The 24326-nt window shown below is 39.2% G+C and overlaps 1 long non-coding RNA gene across 1 annotated transcript in view; it reads left to right on the forward strand.

The window, feature by feature from the left end:
• LOC134219577 (uncharacterized) overlaps positions 1 to 24326 on the forward strand; it is a 41095-nt gene that overhangs the window by 7001 nt on the left and 9768 nt on the right. The window contains exon 2 of the long non-coding RNA XR_009981612.1: positions 23577 to 24001. This is a non-coding gene — a long non-coding RNA (uncharacterized LOC134219577). The remainder of the gene's footprint in view (positions 1 to 23576; positions 24002 to 24326) is intronic.

Consider the following 24326-nt stretch of genomic DNA (forward strand, 5'->3'; position numbering starts at 1 on the left):
ACATAACTGGTACCAAATAGTTTTTCGTGAAAAGTTCTTACTGTTCTTACATATACGTTAGCGCCTGGATGCTGGCAGCGGCGGGTAGGAAACCAACCTCTGTATATGTGATTCATTATTAGATCAAAGATTGTTTAGCCAAAAATATCATTTGGTTTCGATTGCACTGGTAATTTGGCTGAAAAAGTCGTTCGTCCTAACAGGTCATTTGGCCGAAAACGCCGTCTGGCCGAAAAGGTCGTTTGGCCGAAAATGTCATTTGGTCAAACAGGTAAGCTTTTAGCTTATTTTCAGCTGACTGTAGATGTCTATGGTTGTCTATACTCCGATCAATGGATCAACTGAACGGCTGACTGGGATCTGCCAATCATTCTTCCTGTGCAAGTTTTAGTAATCCAATAAATACAAAGATCATAACAGCGCCAGCCACGTTCTTTCCCAAAGCAGAACCCAACTCTTCGATGATCGCGCGATCGTTCTCCTTCCGATTTACAACACGAACAAACACGCACTCTCATTTGTCCGATAAGTTTGGCTGCCATTTGACTGAAAATTCCGTTGAGTCGAAAATGACCATTTCTGCCAAACGACCTTTTTAACCAAACGACTTTTTCGACCAATTGACCAGTTCGGCCGACTGACATTTTCAGCTGTATGTCCACTTCGGCCAAATGACATTTCCTGCCAAAAGGCCCTTTCTGCTAAACGACCAGTTAGCCTATATGACCTATTCGGTCGAATGATTTTCGACACAACTGTTCTTCCCCACTCAAAAATTTGATTTGAACAAGAAATTATTTGAGTTTCGACGGGAATTGCTTCGGACCTTCTACACAAAATTCTTTAGAGTTTCTACTAAAAGTTGCTCGAAGTTTCTGCGGTTTTAACTTCGGTAAATTTTCCAAATGTCAATTGAGAAAGTTCTTAATCGATAGTATTTAATCGGTTTGATAGTTATACAGTGTCAATCCGATTTTGTCACTCCCCGATTTTGTCTACCCCCGATTTTATCACGTTTTCGACCCGATTTTATCACGTCTCGATTTTGTCATGTTTTAAACCCGATTTTGTCACCCCAAAAAAATTTGATAATTTTAGTCGTTCTTTTTATTTTTGTAAATGATACCGCAAGCAACAATGATTTTCATGAAATAACTTTCATCGCCTGTGATTTATTACAAAATCATTTCTTAGTACCGTTCAAGGATTTTTGAGCCTTTTCGACAAGAAATAACGGGTGCCAATCACGCATTTTATCTTTTCAAGGCGTAAACTGATTCATATTTGTGAAATGAATTAAAAAATTGAAAATATTTTTTTTCGATTTTGTCACATTTCCTATTTTATTTTTATTATTTCACGAGGGGGGTGATAAAATCGGGATATTACTTTATAACTGAGTACCTAAAAATAAAAATCGTCTGGAATACAAAAATCTTAACAAATATTTTTTAAAGAAATATGCATTTTCAGAGAGCGTGAAAAAGCGCCTGGGAGAAACTTAGATATTTTTTGTTATTATTGACAATAAATGTCGGACAAGGGTTCATACTTTAATTACATAAGGACTCAAGGTGGAGATTGATGTCTTTCACAATTAGTGTATCGTTCCTAAGTACCACCGTCGGGGGTGACAATGGATCTGGGGGGTGACAATGGGTCATCGCTCTCACCGACAGTATGAAGGTCGGATATCAAAACCCTTCAAAAAGATCTTTTATAATTTGGTTTTCTTGTCCCCAATCACATTCAATCTATCCGGCAAGTATTCTAAGTATTTGAAACAGTGACCCATTCTCACCCCCATTTGACCCATTGTCACCCCCGACGACGGTAAGACTATCTTCAAATAAATTTGAGCAACCCCATTGTAAAAAAAACTAAAAATAAATTCTCTCTGAAAGCTAGTGAAGCAAATCATGTTGTAAATACAAATAAGATTCTTAAAAATAAATAATGGCTTGCCATGCACGGCTTGCCTGACGTTATTCAAGGCTTGTATGTCCCTAAAACAAACATTTTGCTGCCACACTAATAGATGGATGCATCGTGGCTATCAGAACTACTAATAATGATTTGAGGTTCACTTTACACCGTGAGTAAGCAATGTTCGAGCACCCTCTCAGTGATTCAATTTCGTTTTATTCGGGAAAACTCATTCCGGATTTAATTGTCCATTTGCGTTTTTTCTTCCTCCGGGCTGTTCCTTCTGCTATCTAAGAACTTTTCCAAACGCCGATTCTTTTGTTTGGCGCATTATACCCGAACGCTGGCTGTTGTCAAAATTAAGGGCAGAATGTTTTCTGTGTTTTAGATTATGATTTAGAGAGTAAGGAATGATAGTTATGACATGGCTCCTAATGGGCAACAGCTGCAAAAGCGCAGCCATTGTGTGGAGATTTGAAATCAGAAATTATTCCCCACTTTACGAGTTTTGATATAAATAATGCTCCGGCTGCGAAAGGCATTACACTTTCGTGAGGGTTTGCCGGATGTGATAAGGTGTTAGTTTTGTGGACTGTTGAACCTCCAAAAGTTTCACGAGCAAGATAGGAAGATGTGATTCCGTGCTTAATGTTAAGTGGTTTTCTATTGGCTCATTGAATGGAATTACTTGACTGATCCTACTTAGATATGGATTAATTTCCATAAATTTCTTACTTCTCCATCAAACAATTTCTACCGACTGCACCATTTCGATTTAAGATTATTGCAATCGAAACCGATCAATTGACGGTTTTATGATGCTTCGGTCAAGTGGTCATCTGATCACCATCGAAGAGATTATTTGTAATGAATTACAAAACTCAAGTTGTTTTTGTTGTTCATGCCATGTCGTAAATACACGAGTAGATGCCCCAAGCGTTTAGCAAAATGGATGCATCTGAAAGCTTACGTGACACATTTGAATATAGAGACATCACATTTAAGCAACAACGAGTACCTTATCTGTTATTCAACTGCTATATTAATGTTAATAAACATTATTAGATCAAACGGTTAGATACTCTTCCATAGATGATGAAGCAAATTTTAGCTACCAATATCTGTCAAATAAATTCCACTGCAAAATACTTATGAACGGGGCTTAGTTCTATTCATCCACCTCGCCAATCCGGTTCGATTAGATAGCTCTAGCGTGCTCGTAAAGATAGCAGATATCCAGCAGCTCTATTGGAAAGTAGTAAAAAATACGTCATAAGGCAGCACAAGACACACAAAAAAAAGTTTCATTTCGGCTTCTGTGGATTGGGATTTTATTGCGAAACGTAATGGAAATCTGATAATATTTTGATCCACCTGTGCCAAGTCCGAGAGATTTGCTCTCCCGCTGGGGAATAAAATAAGTCATTCATTCCGCCTTTCCCCACCTATTTTTCGCCCATGTTCACTCTCGGTCTGGTTACTAGAGTACCATAAACCAGGAAAATCTCATCTGCAGCAGAGCCAGCCGGGCAATAACATCCACTCAGTACTCATTTTCACGAAGCCCGTAGATAATAAAACCCGGTAGATCGCTTGCAAACGATTCGGAACGAAGGTGCCCCCTAATACTGAGACCTGCGCCGGAAAAAAAATGTGAGAAAAATCCTTTCCTTTCGTGCCGTTGCATTAAAATGCAGGACTCAATCAGGATTTTATCTGTGTCAATAAAAGTAGCAACGCCGAAAAAAAACAATCAACGTGGGCAAAATCGAATTCAATCAGCAGCCATCATCCGTTGATCCCAAGCCGCTGCCGATTTCTGCTAGGAAAAGTCAATCGTTTCCGCTGGCGCCATCGTGCATCGAATGGGTGGCCAGCATTGGAGCGTGACGCGAGATTCGAAACAGTCGACTTATCATCCGCGATGTCAGTGCGCGCTCACGAGATTAAAATTAAATGCAGGACATTCACTGGGATTCATGCGGAGCATATTTTCGTAAAAAAAAAGTATATTAACAACAGAAGCAAATAAAGTTCATGAACGCGCAGAAATAAATTGCCCGACACGGTCTATGTGGAGCGGCAATCGACTGCGCTTCATGTGTTGTCGGGCCGGGACCATGTTTCTGGTTGGGCGGAGACGTCGAATCTTTGCTGGGGAAAGTAAGAGCGCATCCATAAAACAGCATAAACGAAATTGATACACAAGAGAAAAAGCGGCGCGATCCGCAGTCCCTTTTTGAAATAGTAACTGAAACTGTGGCAGCTTCGTGGCTGGAAGCACCATGTGAATAATCCAACTAATGGACCTTTTTTTGGGCAACTGGAACAGTTTTGTAATAACTTGTAAAATTTTTCGAATTATGTTATAAAAATTTACCTTACAGACTGAAAATATTTTCAAAAAGCAAAACAATATTTAACAAATGCATTCATATAAAGTATGTTTATTAATTTAAAAACTGAATACAATATCTTTCACGTATGTTTTTAAACAGAATAGATGATATTGTAATGCATGATAGCAAATGATGCTTGTAATTTACATAAACAAACTAAGTGAAACGACCTTCCTCCTTATTCAGAGCCGTTTCCCTCCATACCGATAGGGTCCATTTGCTCCATCAGTAAATTCCCTTTTTATAACAAAACTAGAACCATGGGAGAAAAAAACATTGCACTGGGTCCACCACCCGTCTCGCATACCTCCGCATCGCATTCCTCGCTTCGGATGATTTCCGATGGAGGCTCCCATCGCTGCCATGCCAAACTTCAATTACTATAATAACATTATGTAATAAGATAAATGAAGCAATTTTACGACATTACGCAACTCTCGACGTATTCTTCCGGTGGCCGTCCTCATCTTCTGATGCGCCACGGAAGAAAGCACAAAACGGCCCTGGACCTGGTCGGTGGGACGGTGAGATGAAAATTTGTTTTTCCTACCGACGACCGTAAGAAACCATAAAACCTAGAGGCAGCCACGTATCGGCTGCCGGCGCATTCTTTGCGAAAATTTCATCAAAATTTTACCAGCTTTTTACGCGCCTGCAGCTGTGTTTGCCAAAGTGCAAAAAGTAGGTATAGGTACCTACTTTGAGGAAAGTGAGCCATTCTCCGGTCGTGAGAGAACAACATCAACAACAACAACGGCACTAAAGCCCTTACGTACCACTGCAACCGAATGAATCTTGCCGCTTCTCTAAATTAAAGTTATAAAAATATCTGAGGCATCTGAGGCTACTGCGGCATCAGCGTCATGAGAAGCGAATAGCGAAGCACGGTGAGCTGGGCGTAATTTTAGTGGTCATAACCAACCTATCATAAGACGAGTAAATTTGCAAATCAAATGCTCAAATTTGTGAAAAAAAAATGTCAACAAGTGTTGTTGTGAGTGTTCTAATGGAATTCATAAAAAGCATTCTGGAAATCCTTACTTTTTCAAAATCCTTGATCATATGTTCATCCTTGCAATATTATTTTTTATATTCAAATCATCTCAATTCAAACTGTAATCCACAAAAATTTTTACTCTATAATCTTTCTTGGTCACAAATAAGCTTGCGAAGGATTTATTTTATTTGTCATTTGTTTTCTCTCACCAATGCCTTTTGGTACCAAAAGTGTTTATACATAGAAAAAGATGAAAAAATCTCTAGAAAAGTTGGAAAACCATCAAAATTAACCTTTCGGGACTCGCACTGTTGTAAAAAGTACAACACTTTGAGTAAAAGTGAGATATCTTTTCAGTCAGATGACCAATTGACACCAAACCACCAAGTACTCCTCAAAAAATTATTTCTTTACCAATTAAGAAGACACCTCATGTGAAAATAACTGAATAAAGGGCTCAGGTGAGAGGAAAAGTGATCAATAATGAATTATTCATTTATTTATTTTAACAATTCATCCTAAGGTAGTGCGATTTCCTCTAAATCATTTCTGACAATGGCCTGAGAGTCAATTCACAAATCTCACTCATCTATGACCACAGGGTGCCACCGGAAACCTTAAAAATGGCCAATTCATAAAGTTCGTCCTAGAGCAGCGCAATCTTTTCTAAATCATTTCTGGCAATCTGGCAATCTGGGAGTCAGTTCATAGTTTTTACTCATCTAACCGGAGAGTCCAAAAAATGATAATCATGTAAAGTTCGTCCTAGAGCAGCGCAATCAAAAATATTTCTGAGAGCGATCTGGGAGTTAAATTACATTTTTTGATCATCTATGACCACGTGAGGCTACCAGATGGCCTATCTTTGTCCGCTGATGGCCTTCCGGAAAATCCGTAAAAATTATAAATCAGTAAAGATCGCCCTAGAATAGGGGCCTTTCACAAAATACGTAACGCTGAAGGGGGAGGGAGGGGGTCAAGCCAAGGGTTACGATTCATACAAAAAAATTAAACCTTCCATACAAAAAGCGTTACGAGGGGGAAGGTGTGGGTCCAAAAACACCAAATGCAGTGTTACGTAATTTTAGAAAGAGCCCACAGTGTAATTCTCTCTGAATCACCAGTCGTTACGGAAAACTCGGAATGTCCGGCAAAATAATCATCTTTAAAGTTTGTCCCAAAGTAGCAAGATTTTTGGGCTATATCCCACAGATCCCGTGATATCCAACCAGACCGGTTGTCCCATATGCACTAGCGCCACCAAGCGGATGTATTCCAATCTTAACTAGCCCCACCCTAAATTCTAAATACTAGCAATGCCCTATGGATGAATACCAAACTAAAGATTCCAAGATATCGAACCAAACTAATCTCTAATATACACTAGTGTCGCCCTGCTAATGAATTCTAAACTAAGCAGTTTCTCAACAAAATGCTTTCCAAACTACGAATAACTTCGTAGAAGACAGCAACTTTCTAAATCACACAGATCCAGAGATATTGAACCAAACTTGTCCCTTATGTACATTAGATCCGCCCTGCAGATGAATTTTAAACTACCGTGGGGCATCAAAATCCATACACTAAAGCACCTTATTATATGAAAAAGTCACTAGAAAGTAGAAATCGATTGCAAATGAAACGTTTGTCATTGGCACAGGACGATGAAAACTTCTACTTTTAAAGTGTTTCACATTTACACATTCAAAACTACGGAAAGCATGATAAAATAATGAATTAAATCAACTACTCATGAATCGAAATCCGCTTATGAAGCTTATGAATTTGGTACCGTGGACGGATTTCAAATTAAAGAATTCCGTACAGCTATTGTAATTGAAGCTATTGTAATTGAAGCAGACTGATTGACTAATCTACCACGGCAAATAGTTCAATACGCACCTTGAGAAGCGATCCCTTCGATTTGTATTCTTCTTATCTCATGTAATGATTCGCAATTAGGAACTTAACTCAGATACTTTTGGTGAAATTATGCTCTAACCGCAAAAAAATGGCGGCAGAAACTCCACGTTTGCTGGATGGTGATTTGTTTTTGATTTTCGTTATTTTAATTTTTGGTCCCACACGGGAAACAATTTTGGTTTAGAGTCCCCTAACAACTTTATAGAAGACGCCAACTTTCTAAATCTCATAGCTCCCGAGATATCGAACCAAGCTGGTAGTTTCATATACACTATAAGTGCGCCTAGTGGAGGAATCCCGTATCATTTATTTTCATGGCTCATACGGATTATAGATGGATTTAGTATTTGCCAGGATACTTAGAAATGTTATAGGAAACGTGTCACCGATTATTAATAGGAGTATCTATCTCCTTCACAGTTTTTCTGAAAAATTCAAGATATCAAAATTCTTGAATTATTTAATAAAATAACTTGAATGCGGCTGTGTTATCTTCAAAACTTGTTAGACCTTCAAATAAAATATTGTTGTATATATGCTATTCATTTTCAAAACATATTTGGCATAGAATAGTGTATGAAATCGAGAAACTGACGTCGTAGTATCATATTACCCATAAAAAATAATGGTCGTTGATCAGATGGGCCTTAAAAAAATAATTTGGTAAATCTTTAACCTACTTACTTACTACTAATAACTTTTGATAGAAAAAACATACACCTAAGATTTTTGGACACAAAGCACAATATGAGCTAAGTTTTCATTCGATGTATTTTTTTTGTGTCTTTATTAAGGAGACTTTCAGCCCGAGGCTGGCTCGTCTCCGATTTCATTCGATGTATTATTATTAAAAATCGGTTGTATACTATTTCGCCGAAAAACATATCGCGGAATTTTTTTTCGCGGTATGACATTCCGCGGAATGTACCAAATCTCCGAAACACATTTTGCGGAATGCACCTTTTTTCCGAAAGACATTTCGCGGAATGTACCTTTTCACCGAAAGTCATTCCGCGGAATGCCATTTGGCGGAATTCAGTTAGAATAATTATTATTGAAATTGAAATATTTTGGCTTTTCAGTCTGATATATTCAAACGGGTTTATATTTGCATTGCCCGACGTTTCGGCCCGTTTATTGGGTCTTTTTCAAGGGAAAAGCTGTCTGCCGTTCTTCGTACACTTAACAAGAACGGCAGACAGCTTTTCCCTTGAAAAAGACCCAATAAACGGGCCGAAACGTCGGGCAATGCAAATATAAACCCGTTTGAATATATCAGACTGAAAAAGCCAAAATATTTCAATAAATACCCCAGTCGAACTGTAATCAATTATTTTTGAAATATTTACCGGTTTCTGCTTAATTACATGCAATCCGGATTGTGATTTATAGCAATGAAAGAAGGTAATAATTTCTTTGAATGACCGCATACGATCGTTATACCAGGGAACAATGCCTTCTTGAAATGGACACGTTGACTCGGTATAAAGAAAAGAAAGAAGGTAGTCCCTTCTATGAATTAACGCGTCTGCCCGGCAAGAAGCAAAGGGAAAAGATAATGTCTACTTTGAATGGATGCGTCTGACCGGTATAAGGCGAAAGGAATTGATAATGTCTTCTTTAAAAGCACGCGTCTGCCCGGTATTAGGCGAAGGGAGGAGTAACGCCTTCTTTAAATGGATGCATCTGCACGGTATAAGGCGAAAGGAGATGATAATGCCTTATTTAAAAGAACGCGTCTTCTCGGTATAAAGCGAATAGAGGAGTAATACCTTATTTAATTGGATGCGTCTGCCCGGTATAAGGCGAAGGTAGTTGATAATGCTTTCTTTAAAAGAACGCGTCTGCCCGGTTTAAGGCGAAAGGAGGGTAACGCCTTCTTTGAATGGATGCATCTGCCCGGTATAAGGCGAAAGGAGTTGATAATGCCTTCTTTAGAAGAACGCGTCTGCCCGGTTTAAGGCGAAGGGATGGGTAACGCCTTCTTAAAATGAATGCATCTGTCCGGTATAGGGCGAAAGGAGATGATAATGCCTTATTTAAAAGAACGCGTCTTCTCGGTATAAGGAGAATGGAGGGGTAATACCTTATTTAAATAGATGCGTCTGCCCGGTATAAGGCAAAGGGAGTTGATAATGCCTTCTTTAAAAGCACGCGTCTGCCCGGTTTAAGGCGAAGGGAGGGGTAACGCCTTCTTTAAATGGATGCATCTGCCCGGTTTAAGGTGAAAAAAGTTGATAATGCCTTCTTTAAAAGAACGCGTTTGCCCGGTATAAGGTGAAAAGAAGTGTAATGCTTTATTTAAATTGATGCGTCTGCTCGGCATAATGCGAAAAAAGGGGTAATGCCTTCTTTAAATGGAAGCGTCTGCCCAGTAGAAGGTGAAAGGAGGAGATAAAGCGTTCTTTAAAAAAAAAACGCGTCTGCTCTACATAAGGCAAAGAAAGGGTTAATGCCTTCTTAGAATGAATGCGTCTGCCTGGTATAAGGCGAAAGGACGCATCTGCCAGGTAGGCGAAGGAAGGGGCAATGCTTCTATAAAAGGATGCGTCTGCCTGGTATAACGCGAAGGAAGGGGTAATGCCTTCTTTAAATGATTGCTCTCCCCGGTACAAAGCGAAAGGATGATATAATTCCATGTTCAAATGAATACGTTTTCTCGGTATAAGGCGAAAGGAACAAATAGAGGATTATTCATAAAAAAATCCTATTTGTAACAAAGTAAAAAGAGGAGTCCGTCTGCCAGATATAATGAAGGCTTTGTAAGGGGCAATTGAAATTTCAAAAATTACTTGTACATATTCTGAGAGGCCTTCTTTAGCTGTGCGGGAAGATGCGTGGCTGCCAAGCAAGACTCAGCATAGACTAGGAGGCTGGGTTCAACGGTCTAGGAAATTTATCGGTAAAAAAACTTGTCGACTTTTTTAGGCATAAAAGTCTCAACGTCTTAATATCGTGCTACGAATGCAAAAAAAAGGTAATTAGGCTTAGAATCCTCTTAGGTAATAATTGTGGAAGTGCTGAACACTAAGCTATTATTAGTAATATTCCGCGAAATGGTACATTCCGCCAAAAGTCATTCGGCGAAAAGGTACAATCCGCCAAATGTCGTACCGCGAAAAGTTACAAACCGCCAAATGTTATTCCGCGAAATGTTCATCCGCGAAAAAAAATAAACCCAAGTTGGCAGCCAAAATCAATATGGCTGCCTCTATTTTTATTGCACCCAGGTTTTTTTTACACGGTTTGGTTTTAGTCGTTTAAGACCTTCAGCATCAATGCAACAATGAGTTGACCCCACGAAAAAATTCACAAAAAATCAAACAAAATTCAGGGGGTATTCAAAAAGCTGTGAAAATTCAAGTTAACCGAGAAATTAATGAATTCCAACCGTGTAAAAAAAACCTGGGTGTATTGCAAATTAAGGACACACACTTCCTCTTTCCAACGATATGCTGATCAGCTCTATGATCGGTGAAGAAATGTTGGAGTTATGACAGCTAACGTCACGAAGCCAGTCGAAACTAACGATAATCAGTTCCGGAAATATATCCGCAGCAGCAACAATCATGGGAAATTTATTCACACGTGAAATTTTCTTGCAAGGGGCTGTACACTAATTACGTAAGCAGTTTTTTAGGGTTTTTCAACCCTCCTTCCTCTATGTAAGATTTTTCCCATACAAATCATTTTTAATTTATATGGAGCGTCAGAAAATGTCAGACCCCCCCCCCTAAAGGGCTTACGTAATTAGTGTACGACCCCAAGGTGTGTGTGTTTTCTTTATATGTGTGTTTATAGGAGGAATTTTCTCCAATGAGCTATTTTTTTCCACAATGCGCCTTTCCAATTACTAACAGCAACCAAACGTTTTTCCGAACGCAAAACCGTAACAGATGCCATTTTTTGTAATCAACCCTTTCTTCATATGAAATGCTGGTCCTAAAAAGAATCGATTTTATTTTCACAATGCACCATTATAATAACTAACAGCAACCAAACGTTTGCTCGAACCCTCCGTTAAAATTTCACTCAAAATACTCGCCACTGCTGCTGGTCGATTACGCTGATGCTGTCCAAAGAGCTTTCGTTGCCATCGTTGTTCGAAATAAGAATTAGATCCAAAGCTGCATGATGCTTGATTTTGATGTCCATGCTTGCGATGCATGTACGAGATTGGTTGGTTTACCTATTTGTGAACCTTTTACCAATAATCGATAGTAAATAGTCGAACATAAGTATTGCAAGAAAAGTACAAAGAATCAATTGAAAAGCAGTCCGGTTGAAATGTAGAGCCATTGACGAAGAAGAAGAAGAAAAAGATGCCACAAAACAGTTGATCAAATTCTTAAAAAGTTTTTTTTTTTGAGGATGTCCTTACAAGTCCAGATGATATGTTTTCGTTGTTCAACAAAATTCGGTCCCTTAACTATCCCAGTCTCACTGTTGAGATAGGAGAACGTAGATCTGAACAGATATAATGCTGTAAAATAAGGAAGAATAGTTCTTACATAGACTAGTTGAATGATGAGTGATGAAGTTACTCTAGTTAAAATAAGTAAAATCACTCTAGTTAAAAAGAAATAGTTTAATGATTCCAAGATTTGTTCATTTTAGGGTCCTTCCGATTTCCCACTAACTATGCGTAATTATACGGGTTTGACGATCCCTCCCCAGGCCATCTGCGAGTTGTGGGGCTTGCCTAGGATGTGGTGGGGTTTTACAGTGGGCCCTGTTAATTCCTATAAAAAGCTGCATGTATCCGCAAGTAGGCCCCGCCAAAGCGACCGTGGGCCGCTCAAAGCGCACAAGCCCAAGTCCTGGAAAAACGGAAAACCAAATCGACCACGTTCTAATAGACGGTAAATTATTCTCCGACATCACGAAAGTTCGCACTTACCGCAGTGCGTTTATTGAATCCGACCACTACCTCGTTGCAGTATGCCTGCGCTCAAAACTGTCCACGGTGTACAACACGCGTCGAAGTCGGACGCCGCGCCTTAACATTGGGTGGCTACAAGACGGTAGACTATCCCAAGAATACGCGCAGCAGCTGGAAGTGGCACTCGCAACGGAAGAGCAGCTAGGAGATGTGGCAGACGAAGATGGCGGTATGGTGATGGACCTGGGAGAACGCGCGCAGGACATAATAGTCCTGACGCATAGGAGACGCATAGTGGCTGGAAATCGTACGTACTTTGGACTCCGCAAGACGCTCCGATCGAATAGAGTTCGCCGCCGTATTAAACTGACAATATACAAAACGCTTATTAGACCGGAAGTCCTCTACGGACACGAGACCTGGACGATGCTCGTGGAGGACCAACGCGCACTTGGAGTTTTTGAAAGGAAAGTGCTGCGTACCATCTATGGTGGGGTGCAGATGGCGGACGGTACGTGGAGGAGGCAAATGAATCACGAGTTGCATGAGCTGCTGGGAGAACCATCCATCGTTCACACCGCGAAAATCGGACGACTGCGGTGGGCCGGGCACGTAGCCAGAATGTCGGACAGTAACCCGGTGAAAATGGTTCTCGACAACGATCCGATGGGCACAAGAAGGCGAGGTGCGCACCGGGCAATGTGGGTCGATCATGTAGAAGATGACTTGCGGACCCTTCGTAGACTGCGTGGTTGGCGACGTGTAACCATGGATCGAGCCAAATGGAGAAGACTCTAATATACCGCACCGTCTGAATAAATAATAATATGCGTAATTACAGAAATTTTAAATTCTGAGGAAAACTTACAAGAATTTCTCACAGAATAATAGTTCCTATCAGTGTTGAGCTGAATCATAATCAGGCGATAATGATTGCAATTTCCATGTGAAAACTTTTTACGTGAAAATAGTAGGCGAGTTGTCGCCGGCGACAACTTCTCAAATAGTGTACTCAAACGATAATAAGCACAGAATTTTCATTCAAACATTAATCTTTACTATGATCAGCTAATTGTCAACAGTCACGTTATATCTTCTATTTTACGTTATGGTTTCATGGTAGTAAGGAAAAAGTGTTCAAAATGTAACGGTAAGTGCTTCAAATCAAGATACGATTTTCAAACGATTCTTAATCGCTGGGGAGTTTTTATCAATTGATAATTTAAAAGTAAGATCGCGGGTGAGTTTGATCATCCCCGATTTTTTGAAAATTTGATTTTTCCCAACCCTGGTTCCTATTATAGTTCCTATTAAAAACCGAAGTGAGTTCGAATCTAAATCCTTCCGGATCTCAATGTTTTTTTTTTCAAAAATGCTTAAAATATTTCCAGAATTAAAAAACAAAGAAAAAATTGACAAAAATCTCGCAGAATCTCAAACATTAGTGTAAATATTAAGTAGTTTGTTTATTTGGTAGGCTCAGTCATACACGACATTTGCACGACACTTTGCGAAGCCCTTTTTGGTTAGTCAAACTCAAAATAATAGAGATTGCATTTAAAATTTCTTATTGTGCACCCCATAATATCAACGAATCATCTTCGTTTCTAAGTTTATTTAGTGAGGGATTTTTCTGGACTTCCCGTCTCACAATGTAAGATTTTTTTTTTCATTTAAATTATGGTTTCTATTTATATGGAGCGTGAGAAAACAACAGAACTCCTCCTGTTTCTGATAGCCCTTACGTTATTAGTGCATGGCCATCGCAATCTTCACAGTGCTCTAAAAAATCGGAAATCATACAATTATCATGAAATTGAAAAGAAGGTACGGCCCTTTATTGAAATATTTTCAAAGCTTTCCGCATATCTTCAACATAAATAAAACATTTCTAAAACTGCAAAGCAGATTAAGAAAACATTGTGCATAAATCATTAAAAAAGTAAATACACTCAAACTAGATGCAAGTAAAGGACATTGCGATTAAGAAGCCGCAGTCTGCACCACTCATTTACCTGTAATTAGCACAATTAATATGGAAATTAGACACGTATTGATTCAATCACACCACCCCATTACGCAAATTCAGTTTAATTGTTCGCATATTGAGTGATGTTAACAACATGACAAATGAGCAGCAAAGGCATAAAAAGAACCTTGGAAGCCCACGCGTGCAGTGCTCTATATCGCCTTAAAAAATTATCTCTCACCAGCTGGGGCCCTGGCCCCACCTAGACCGGGACTCTAGTTACGCCTATGAAAAAGAGTTGATTCTTCCTTGATCGAATGGTCCAAAAATCCATCGAGAAACGGCTGAGATATTAACGTTCAAAGTCCTTCATATTTTAGTGACTGTCTCCGATTTCAAACACAGACGTAAGCCTCCGTCAGAAATCGTGAGAGATTTTCTTTAAATTTGGCGAAAACTCAAAATTCTTTAAAATTACTGCCCCAGCGAATATTGTTTCGTCCAAAAATGGTCAATATTTCGATACAATTTTTTACGTACACAATTTTATTAGGAGACTGTGAACAAATCGGTTGTCCCGAATAATTTTCCATTTCTTCAGTCAACTTTTTCACAGAACCCATATTTTTAGGCCGCAATCCATTCAAAGAAACAAAAAAAAAAGAAAAAAAAAGTTATTAAATTAAGGTTAAGGTCAAGCGAATGTCAGCCCACACATACTGCAGCTTTTTTATAATTTTATTTCCGATTTTTTAAATAGGCTCAATATATGGGACGAGAACAGCTTCCCTGGGAAGCTTACCAGACTGATCAAAGCAACGGTGGATGGTGTGCAAAACTGTGTGAAGATTTCGGGCGAACACTCCAGTTCATTCGAATCGCGCCGGGGACTAAGACAAGGTGATGGACTTTCGTGCCTGTTGTTCAACATTGCGCTAGAAGGTGTCATGCGGAGAGCCGGGTGTAACAGCCGGGGTACGATTTTCAACAGATCCAGTCAATTTATTTGCTTCGCGGATGACATGGACATTGTCGGCCGAACATTTGCAAAGGTGGCAGAACTGTACTCCCGCCTGAAACGTGAAGCAACAAAAGTTGGACTGGTGGTGAATGCGTCAAAGACAAAGTACATGCTTGTGGGCGGAACCGAGCGCGACAAAGCCCGCCTCGAAAACTGTGTTACGATAGACGGGGAATCTTTCAAGGTGGTCGAGGAATTCGTCTACCTCGGATCCTTGCTAACGGCTGACAACAACGTTAGTCGTGAAATACGAAGGCGCATCATCTGTGGAAGTCGGGCCTACTACGGGCTCCAGAAGAAACTGCGGTCGAAAAAGATTCGCCACCGCACCAAATGTATCATGTACAAGACGTTAATAAGACCGGTTGTCCTCTACGGACATGAAACATGGACAATGCTCGAGAAGGATTTGCAAGCACTCGGAGTATTTGAGAGACGGGTGCTTAGAACCATATTTGGCATTCTGCAAGAGGACGGTGTGAGGCAGCGATTGATGAATCACGAGCCCACCCAACTCTACGGCAAACCCAGGATCAAGAAGATAGCTAAAGCTCGAACTATACGATGGATAGGACATGTTGCAAGAATGCCGGACAGCAACCCTGCAAAGATGGTGTTCGCTTCCGATCCGGCAGGTACGAGAAGGCGTGGAGCGCAGCGAGCGAGATGGGCAGACCAGGTGCAGAACGACTTGGCGAGCGTGGGGCGTATCCGAGGATGGAGAGATGCGGCCTCGAACCGTGCATTGTGGCGTCAAATTGTTGATTCAGTGTTATCTGTTTAGATGTTAACTAAATAAATGAAATGAATATGGGTTGTTTTGGAATATTAGGGTCAAGAAATTAAAAAAATCGACTAGGACAATAAAATGAAATAATTGTTATTGACCACATACGTGTTTCAGACAGTGACGGGAAATGTCATATCGATGTCATGGGACTAATTTGTTATTAACTTTTTTCACAAATAATTTACAATCGTCTGTTTTATATAAACATAAGGACTCAAATGATACTAAAACTTTTTCTAATAGGTCATTGCTCTAAAACTGAAATTGGCGGCGCGAGAGCCAAATTAGTGTCAAATGACATTAATGTCATGACATTCCGTGACATTGTTTTAAATTCGTTATCATGCCTCACACTGTATATTTAGAACAATGATCTGTTTGGCAAAGTTGTAGGATCCTTTAAGCATTACATGTTAATACAAAAATCCGAATTGTAAATAACTTTTAAAAAAAGTTATTAGCAAATTAGTAATAGCAACCCCATGACATTTTTTTGACATTTCCCATCACTGGTTTCAGAGTTGCAATTTATGAAAGTTCCAAATAAATCTCGTGACAACTAGAATTCTTGATAATAAAACAATGGAATCAACTCAGAGCTTGTCACCCATCGCACACGACAATCCCACTGTGCAAAACACCAACGCCAATTTTCGACCCAGCCCAAGAATGCAGACCAAAAAGGCTGATATATGTTGGTCCGGATTCTGCTCGGCATATCGTAAACTAGCAACATCATCACCGTCAGCAGCAACAACAACAACCAACGCCAGCAGCCATCATGTCTAAGGGCGTGGCGTTGCCTCTCCGTCATACGCTCCGGTTTGTGTGCCATTTGCCTTGTGCGATGTGTGGTTCTCGTTCTGTTCTGCTTCGCACCAAGAAAGCGTATAGAGGGAACGTGTTTTGCCGTCGCTGCTTGCTGAACGGAACGGTTCAAGATTCTTTATTGAACCGTTCGCCTCAGCGCTCCCGGCTTGCATCATGCAGTATCGCACAATAGCAGCTCGATCCGGAGTGTATTTACCGTCGGATGGAGACACGATGGACGACTGTGCGGAATAATTGTGCCGAGATTGCGTGCATGCATAAGCGCCCCAAGGCACAGTTTTCCCCATTTCTCATTAAACGAAAATGAGATTCTCCCTGGCTCAAGAAAGAGAAGGTCGTTGATGATGGTGCGGTGCTACACATCCATTCCGAAAAAGCTAGGAGCATAAAAGTTTTCTCATTTCGGCAAAACAGTTTCGATCCGGGCACGTTTCGTGAATGTTTTATGATCCACAACTTGGAGCGCTCCAGTGTCCGAACGTTCGGTCCCTCGTCAGTGCCAACTGTAGCAAGGATACTCTGTCTCTAGGGCCAGCGGTTATCAAGCTGTGAGCTATGAACCGAACCAAAAATTCTAATGCATAACAACATTGAATTTTAATTCTTCATTATCAAAATATATTCATAATTTACTGGTTTTGGCAGGTTTGGGCAAGGGCGGTTATGGCTCAAGTTATGAGTCAAACAACTAATAGATGGTAGACAGCAAATTTAGGAAACAAAACAAACAAGGGAAATAACGGGTTGGTTGAATATATTATTTTTTGGAGATTCATATCAATTTAATTTGGTCAGAAGATTCTGTGAATGTAAAGTTTCAGAGTTTAAGACATAGTAAGTAAAATGTTTGTTTAAAAAAAATGATAATCACTTGTATTTTTGTCCATGTTCGAATACGCATCCGATCAAAAGTTGACGACGATTCGGACGAATATGATTCGTTCGGACGTCTCCATAGTCCGTTATATACAATAAGGGAGAATGATAGGACGAACCTTGAGAAGAACATTTCTAAATTTTCTATTAACTTTACTAAAATAGATCTCCTAAAAACTTTGCATGCGATCAGGAATATTTGATCTTTACCGTCAAAAATGTTATCGCATTTCATTGTATCTGCCGATTCTTTGTTTTTCTTTCTTTAGTACTAAATTAATCTGAAGCATACATTTTCACAGCAGCTGCTCCAGATTATTTTTTTATAACAGTCGAGATACAAAAGCTAAAAACTGTTATACCTCCCACTTCTATGATCTGCAAATTTGAATCACTAGATTCAAATATTTTTCAATTGAATTGGTGTGTGAATGCGTCACTTTATGTAAGGATCAATCCACTTCGCCTTTACGGCGTCTTCCTGATAATCATTTCATTCAATAAAAAAAACCAAACATGAATAGAATACTGCTGGGGAAACCAGTGAGTTTGTTCTATTTTGCCTCAGATTCAAAATAAAAAAAGGTTCGAAAATTTGCAATGAAAGTGTATCACTTCTGATTTTATTCTAATTAGAGCGTTTTTTTATGTTTTCAATTAAGTTCAACACAAGCCGATTGTTAAATATATTTAAGGTCAGTTTTTTTCAAAGAACGCATTATTTAGAGTCTCTAAATATTTTGAAAACCAAAAACCGAGAACGAAAAAAGTGCTGCAGTGTGAACCGGGTTGAAGTTCTTACAAAGTTTGATGAATGTGAGAGCAAGTAGTTCTCGATTTTTTATTTAAAATTTGGGAAAAAGGTAAGGGCGTGAAAAAATAAGGGTTTCTTTAGTTGCCCTTAAATAAATAAAAGTATCGTTTGGGCGAATGAAAAAAACACCCAAAAAAGTCAATTTATCTTGATTAATTGATCGATGATCGATTGATTCAATTGAAAGTATGTGCTTAAATAACTTATTAAACAAAAACAAAATAGTCAAGTATCGAAATGATTTTAGTTTTATACTAACCAACCTAGATGTTCAAAACTTGGACTTGGTAATATCACAAAATCTACCAAAATGGGAGGTGACTTATAAGAAATCGTAAACCTCTGCCCTAGTAGAATGGCAACAGTAGCAGTAGTGAAGCAAACTTTACTCGATGTAATGGAAAAATCGAACGAGTTTTTCTTATCTGCGTTGACAACATTGTCCGTGATATTTAGCGAAAGGAAACTTTTGCTATCACTGCGGAAATTTTCCTTCCAAGATTGCACTGTTTTAGCATAATTTCGGTTCCAAAAGCACTGGCAAGCGTTATCTTAGTTCGAGCGATAAAAACTTCAGTAATGCTAAAAACCCTTTCTTCTCAGAATATTCAAGAGCATTTCAGCACACCGAAAAAGCAACATTTGTCAGTGCCATTCTGTCACATGACACACAGAAGTGCACAAAATGTTGTTCGCTTCGAGTGATAATATAATTCAAAGTGGGAAAATATTTTCACGCCTGGCAACGAGCGAAAACATCACATCCCGTGGCATTTGGGAGATAAATTATTCACAAAAATACAAACCCCCCACACTCTCAAGCAGGCAAGGGCACTCTCCGACACCGGAGCACTAAACGACGACACAGACGACATTATGGAATATGGAGCATGCAAGTGGATTGTCAGAACGTGCTTTTCGGCTAAAACCACAGAAAACACGCACGCACATTAGGCAGGAGAACCCCTCCCCCCGTTCGAGCGCTTGACGCCGCTCGCTGCTGAGGGCCTGCTGACGATGAGGACATCCCTCATCTCATCTTCACCGAGCTCGGTGCAGTGTGGTGGGATCGTAAAACGCGAAGAATCACTGACGCGTGTTGTCAATCTAAGTGAAATGCTACTCGACGACCCCAGGACAGAAGGTGCCAGCTGAGGAAAGGCAGACAAATTTGGAAATGAATTCCAAGCTGTGATATGAGAAGAGAGATGATATAAATTTGTACGGGTAAAATTACAATTAGGTAAATAGAAACGGTTTGTGAAACCAACAAACAAATTCTATGTCAACTGCTAGAATTATGTAGTCAAATAATCAAACAAAAGTAACTCGTTGGGATGGCAAGCCTTGGACTCCAATATGATTTATAACGTTTGACTGTTTAACTACAAAAAAAATCCGTATCACCAAAAATTGTTTCTTAGGAAGCTGAGGTTGATCTATTTACCATTTTATGCATTTTGGATTAAATGCATGTTCCAAATTTCTATATCGATATAAAAAACAGTTTTTCGAACGACTAAACACTATTGGTTATTTATTCCCCCTTTCAGTTATCAATCATTCCAGACTCACACCTTGTCCCGCTTCTTTAAACAACCACGTGAAGAAGATCTCATCCGGGAGAGCATGGGACTCAACCAACTACAAATTTATGACTCACAGTTTCAGATGATCGAAACGAAGCAGACGCCAAACTAAGAGCAGGAATTTCGATTTATTTATAGTTTACCATTCGCATCCGCGTCGTAGGAGCAAACCAGGTACACCATCTAGATTCTTGATCTTGTGTGCGGCGGACCGCCTCGGCACAATAACGATGACGTTGAATAACAAGGACAGACGTCGACGGAGAATGCGGAAAGCCCTGTCGGAGGCAATCTGCTGTGGCATCGAAGAGTTGTTTTTCAATATGGTTTCCATCTGGCAGCGTGTTGGATCGAACAACGGATTTTCCCGGCGCCGAAAAAGGGTTACTGGTGAGAGGGTGAAGTACTTGGCGGGTGTCGGATACTAACTAGCTAGATGGTTGTTCGCTTAATGCGTTTTTAACCAGAATGCATCAACTCGTTTAGATTATTGCGAATGGTTGGTGATTTATGGTAGATTAAAGCCCATCGTCGAGAAAAACCGAAGAACGCAGGTCATTCCACTTCAGGGTGATTGGATTTGCACTAAATGAAAATTTTCTATTATTGTAGATGAATGGTCATATAGAAATCATAGCTTGAGTCAATTTATACTAAATCATAAGTAATATATTGGTAGATGTAGTCCGTACATGTTAGATGCAAAGCATTTGTTATATTTTATGGAATAAAAGCCTATAATTAACACCATGACAAACATATTTTCAAAGTATTGGAAAGTAGCACTCGACGCGTAGTAGTATTCGATCCAGAAACGAAACGAAAATGCACCAAAGAAACCTGAAAGATATGAAATTTGTATGATAATTACATAAAGCCATTGGCTCGTGAAGGCCGGGGAGTCTCTGCCAAATATGGAACATCACACATGGCAGCTTATGCAACGCTAATGAACCGAACGAGGGATGAAGATAACGCAAAACAAAACTGAAATAATCGGATAATGCTCTACCAATCAACATTATCTTTCATATTTGGAATGATATTAAGATATCGTTGCCAGATTGAACGGTGCCTTGTGTTACACACTGGCTCAAGGCTTTCGTGGGTTAAAGACGGAGGAGCCCAGTCAAGAATGCAAGACGTGCGAAAGTTTGAATAAAAATGAAGGGGAATTTCTCGGAAAAGGGCTGTTTACTATTTACGTAATGCGGAAATGGACAATTTTAGACTCGCTCCATCTCTTTCTTGTAAAGCTTTTGTATGAACCGCATCGCTTGAACTGACTCCATTAATCTTCCCAAATTGTAACGTAGTTTGTGACCAGGCCAAAAGAAGTAACAATATAAGAATTCTTACTGGATAAAGTATGAGATTACAGATCGTGATTATTAGTTGCAGATCAATTTTTAGTTGTTCAGCAGAATAAGAAATAATTTCAAAAATGCAAAATAACTGTTTTTTTTAAGACGATAATGCAACTGATATTTTCTTTGGGTTTTCATGAAACTACAATTTGGTTCACAAAATAAAAACCTGCTGGACGAAGCTACGATAACTACATCAGAAGAAAGGCTGATTGTAGTTACACTTAACACAAATTGTTTCAATTGAATATTTGTTAAAATGGGTTAAAAATAGACAAATATAGTAGGGGTAATGACGGCTTTGGCAGGTTTTGTTCTATTATTGGCAGGGGGGTTTTTTAAGACTGATTATGCTCAAATTTGGCCCAAACATTCTTTGCATATCAAAGAATATTGTGGCCAAATTTCATAAAATTCGGTCGACAAAAACCCCCCTGCCAATAATAGAACAAAACCTGCCAAAGCCGTCTGTTCCCTATATATTTGAGGAAATATGAAAGAAGCTGTTGAATAAAGCGAATTAGACGAAAAGAATGTGTTGAACAATACAGTTTAATTGGACAAAATAAACAAATGTTGCAATACTGATCGTTCATTGTCAACAAATAGTTTAAAAAAGTTCCATCGGATTATAAGTAGTGAAAAGTAAGAAATGGGTAGTGAGTGGTGAAAATTTATTTCAAAGTGTGAAGTGAGAAGTGGGGAATGAAACGTATGAAGGTAAAAGATAGGAGTGATAAAAGGAAAGTTAGAAAAAAAAACCCAGAATAATCCACCTAGCGGTGATGGTGCCTTTCTCGTGTATTATAAAACAAGAAAAGCACATAAGAGAGGTCAAAATTGCACTTTAGGGAGATAGATTCAGCTATTTCCATCAATTCACATTTATTTGCGTTCATTTGAATGCATTGCAACAGTTTTCGAAAAAAAAAAATTCGATTTTGAAAAAAAATTTCCCTTGGGAAAAAATCAATGTTTTTTTAATAACTCCAGAACGCAATGGCCGATTGGGCCAATTTTCAATAGCGAAAAATTAGGAAGGATTCCGCGTCGAATGCAACCTGTTGCAAGCAAATCGGGTAAGGCTAAGTACAAAAAAGTGTGTCTCACATTTTTTTGTACACACACACATACATACATACATTAGGGTGGCTCAAATTAGTATGGAAAAAACTTTTTCAGTATTTCGATGGGCCGCCCACTTATTCAACTCTATTTAATGCCCTGATGCTCTGGACAAATTTTCAGCCAAATCGGTCAACGTTTGGGCGGTGCTAAACTCGTTGGAAGTTTATATGGAAAAATGTATGCAGAAAAATAAAAAAACAGTGAATTTCAGTTGGACGGCACAACTTATGATACAGAACTATGATACTCATTCAGATCTTGAAGAATTTAATACAGAATGTTATGCAGAAAACCGCGAGAAGATTAGAGTTTACCCGGCTAAGTTATTAGCATTTCTCTGAAGTGGGGTTTGAGCAAATTTCGTTTCTTTTACCTTTGAAAAGAAATAAGTTCACCCCTACAACACTCCAGTAAAACGCTAATATCTTTGTCTAATAAACTCTAATCTTCTCGCGGTTTTCAGCATAACATTCTGTATTTAATTCTACAAGAACTGAATGAGTATCATGATTTTGATCGTAAACTGTGCCGTCCAACTGAAAATCACTGTTTTTGGATGTTTCTGCATTCATTTTCCCATATAAACTTCCAACGAGTTTAGCACCGCCCAAACGTTGACCGATTTGGCTGAAATTTTGTCCAGAGCATCAGGGCATCAAATAGAACTGAATGAGAGGGCGGCCCATCAAAAAAATTGAAAAAGTGTTTTTGAGCCACCCTAACATACATACACACATACAGACATCACCTCAATTCGTCGAGCTGAGTCGATTGGTATATAACACTATGGGTCTTCGAGCCTTCTATCAAAAGTTCGGTTTTGGAGTGATCCTATAGCCTTTACGTATACTTAGTATACGCGAAAGGCAAAAAGTGTGGTGTGGGATGTAAGAAGTGAGGAATGAAAAGTGAGAAGTTGGAAGTGAGAAGCAAAGAATTAATAGAGAAGTGCCAATAGTCAGAAATAAGAAGTGATGAATGAGACGTGAGATTTAAGCAATGAGAATTGAAAAGTGAGAAATTAATCCTCATCCTTTCTTTCATCCTTTTTTTCTTTCTTCCAGAAATATCTGAAAAAGGCAGATAAATTAATGCGCCAAAATCCGACTATCAACGGCTGCAGATGTTCATAATCAGAGATGCCTGCGGTACATAATTCATGTCTGGTTTCTTCACTACTGAATCTCAGAAAACGAGCTGCATCGTCGTTGTAATCGAATAACTGATATCAATTGAAATTCGTGAACGGAAATGGAGGTGAGGTGGCCACACCTCATATAGGAGCGGAAACGAAGTCAGTGAACAAGAATTACATTGGAACCCAGCGGAACATCGCCATGGTGGCGTAGCCTGCATAAAGAAATAAAAGAAGTCGACCAGAAGCTAAATTGACAGCAGGTTAAGGCGATAACTGGACATCGCAAGGGTGGAGATCTTTCATGTCGGCCTATCGCACCACTCGAGGTGTACAGGATCCATAAATAAGTAGGTAAGTAAACAATCAGAAGTGAAAAGTGAGGGATAAGAAGTAAGATGTAAGAAATAAGGATTGAAAAGTGAGAAATCGATCCTCTTTCCTCTGTTGTTCCTTCTTCCTTTCTTCTTTTTTTCCTACTTCTGAAGTCCCTGTTCAATTTTGTTTTCTGTCTCCTTCTTTCTCCCTTCTACCTTTTTCATTTATCATACTTTCTTCTTTCATCCATCTTTCTTCTTTATTCTTGCTTCTCCTATCTTCATTCTTTTTTCTTTCTTATGCCTCACTTCTCACAACTCTTTTATTTTTTCAAAATAATAAGAAGACATACTCTTCTCAC

This window comes from Armigeres subalbatus, chromosome 1 (genome assembly GCF_024139115.2).
Source record: "Armigeres subalbatus isolate Guangzhou_Male chromosome 1, GZ_Asu_2, whole genome shotgun sequence".
In the NCBI taxonomy this organism is placed as follows: domain Eukaryota; kingdom Metazoa; phylum Arthropoda; class Insecta; order Diptera; family Culicidae; genus Armigeres; species Armigeres subalbatus.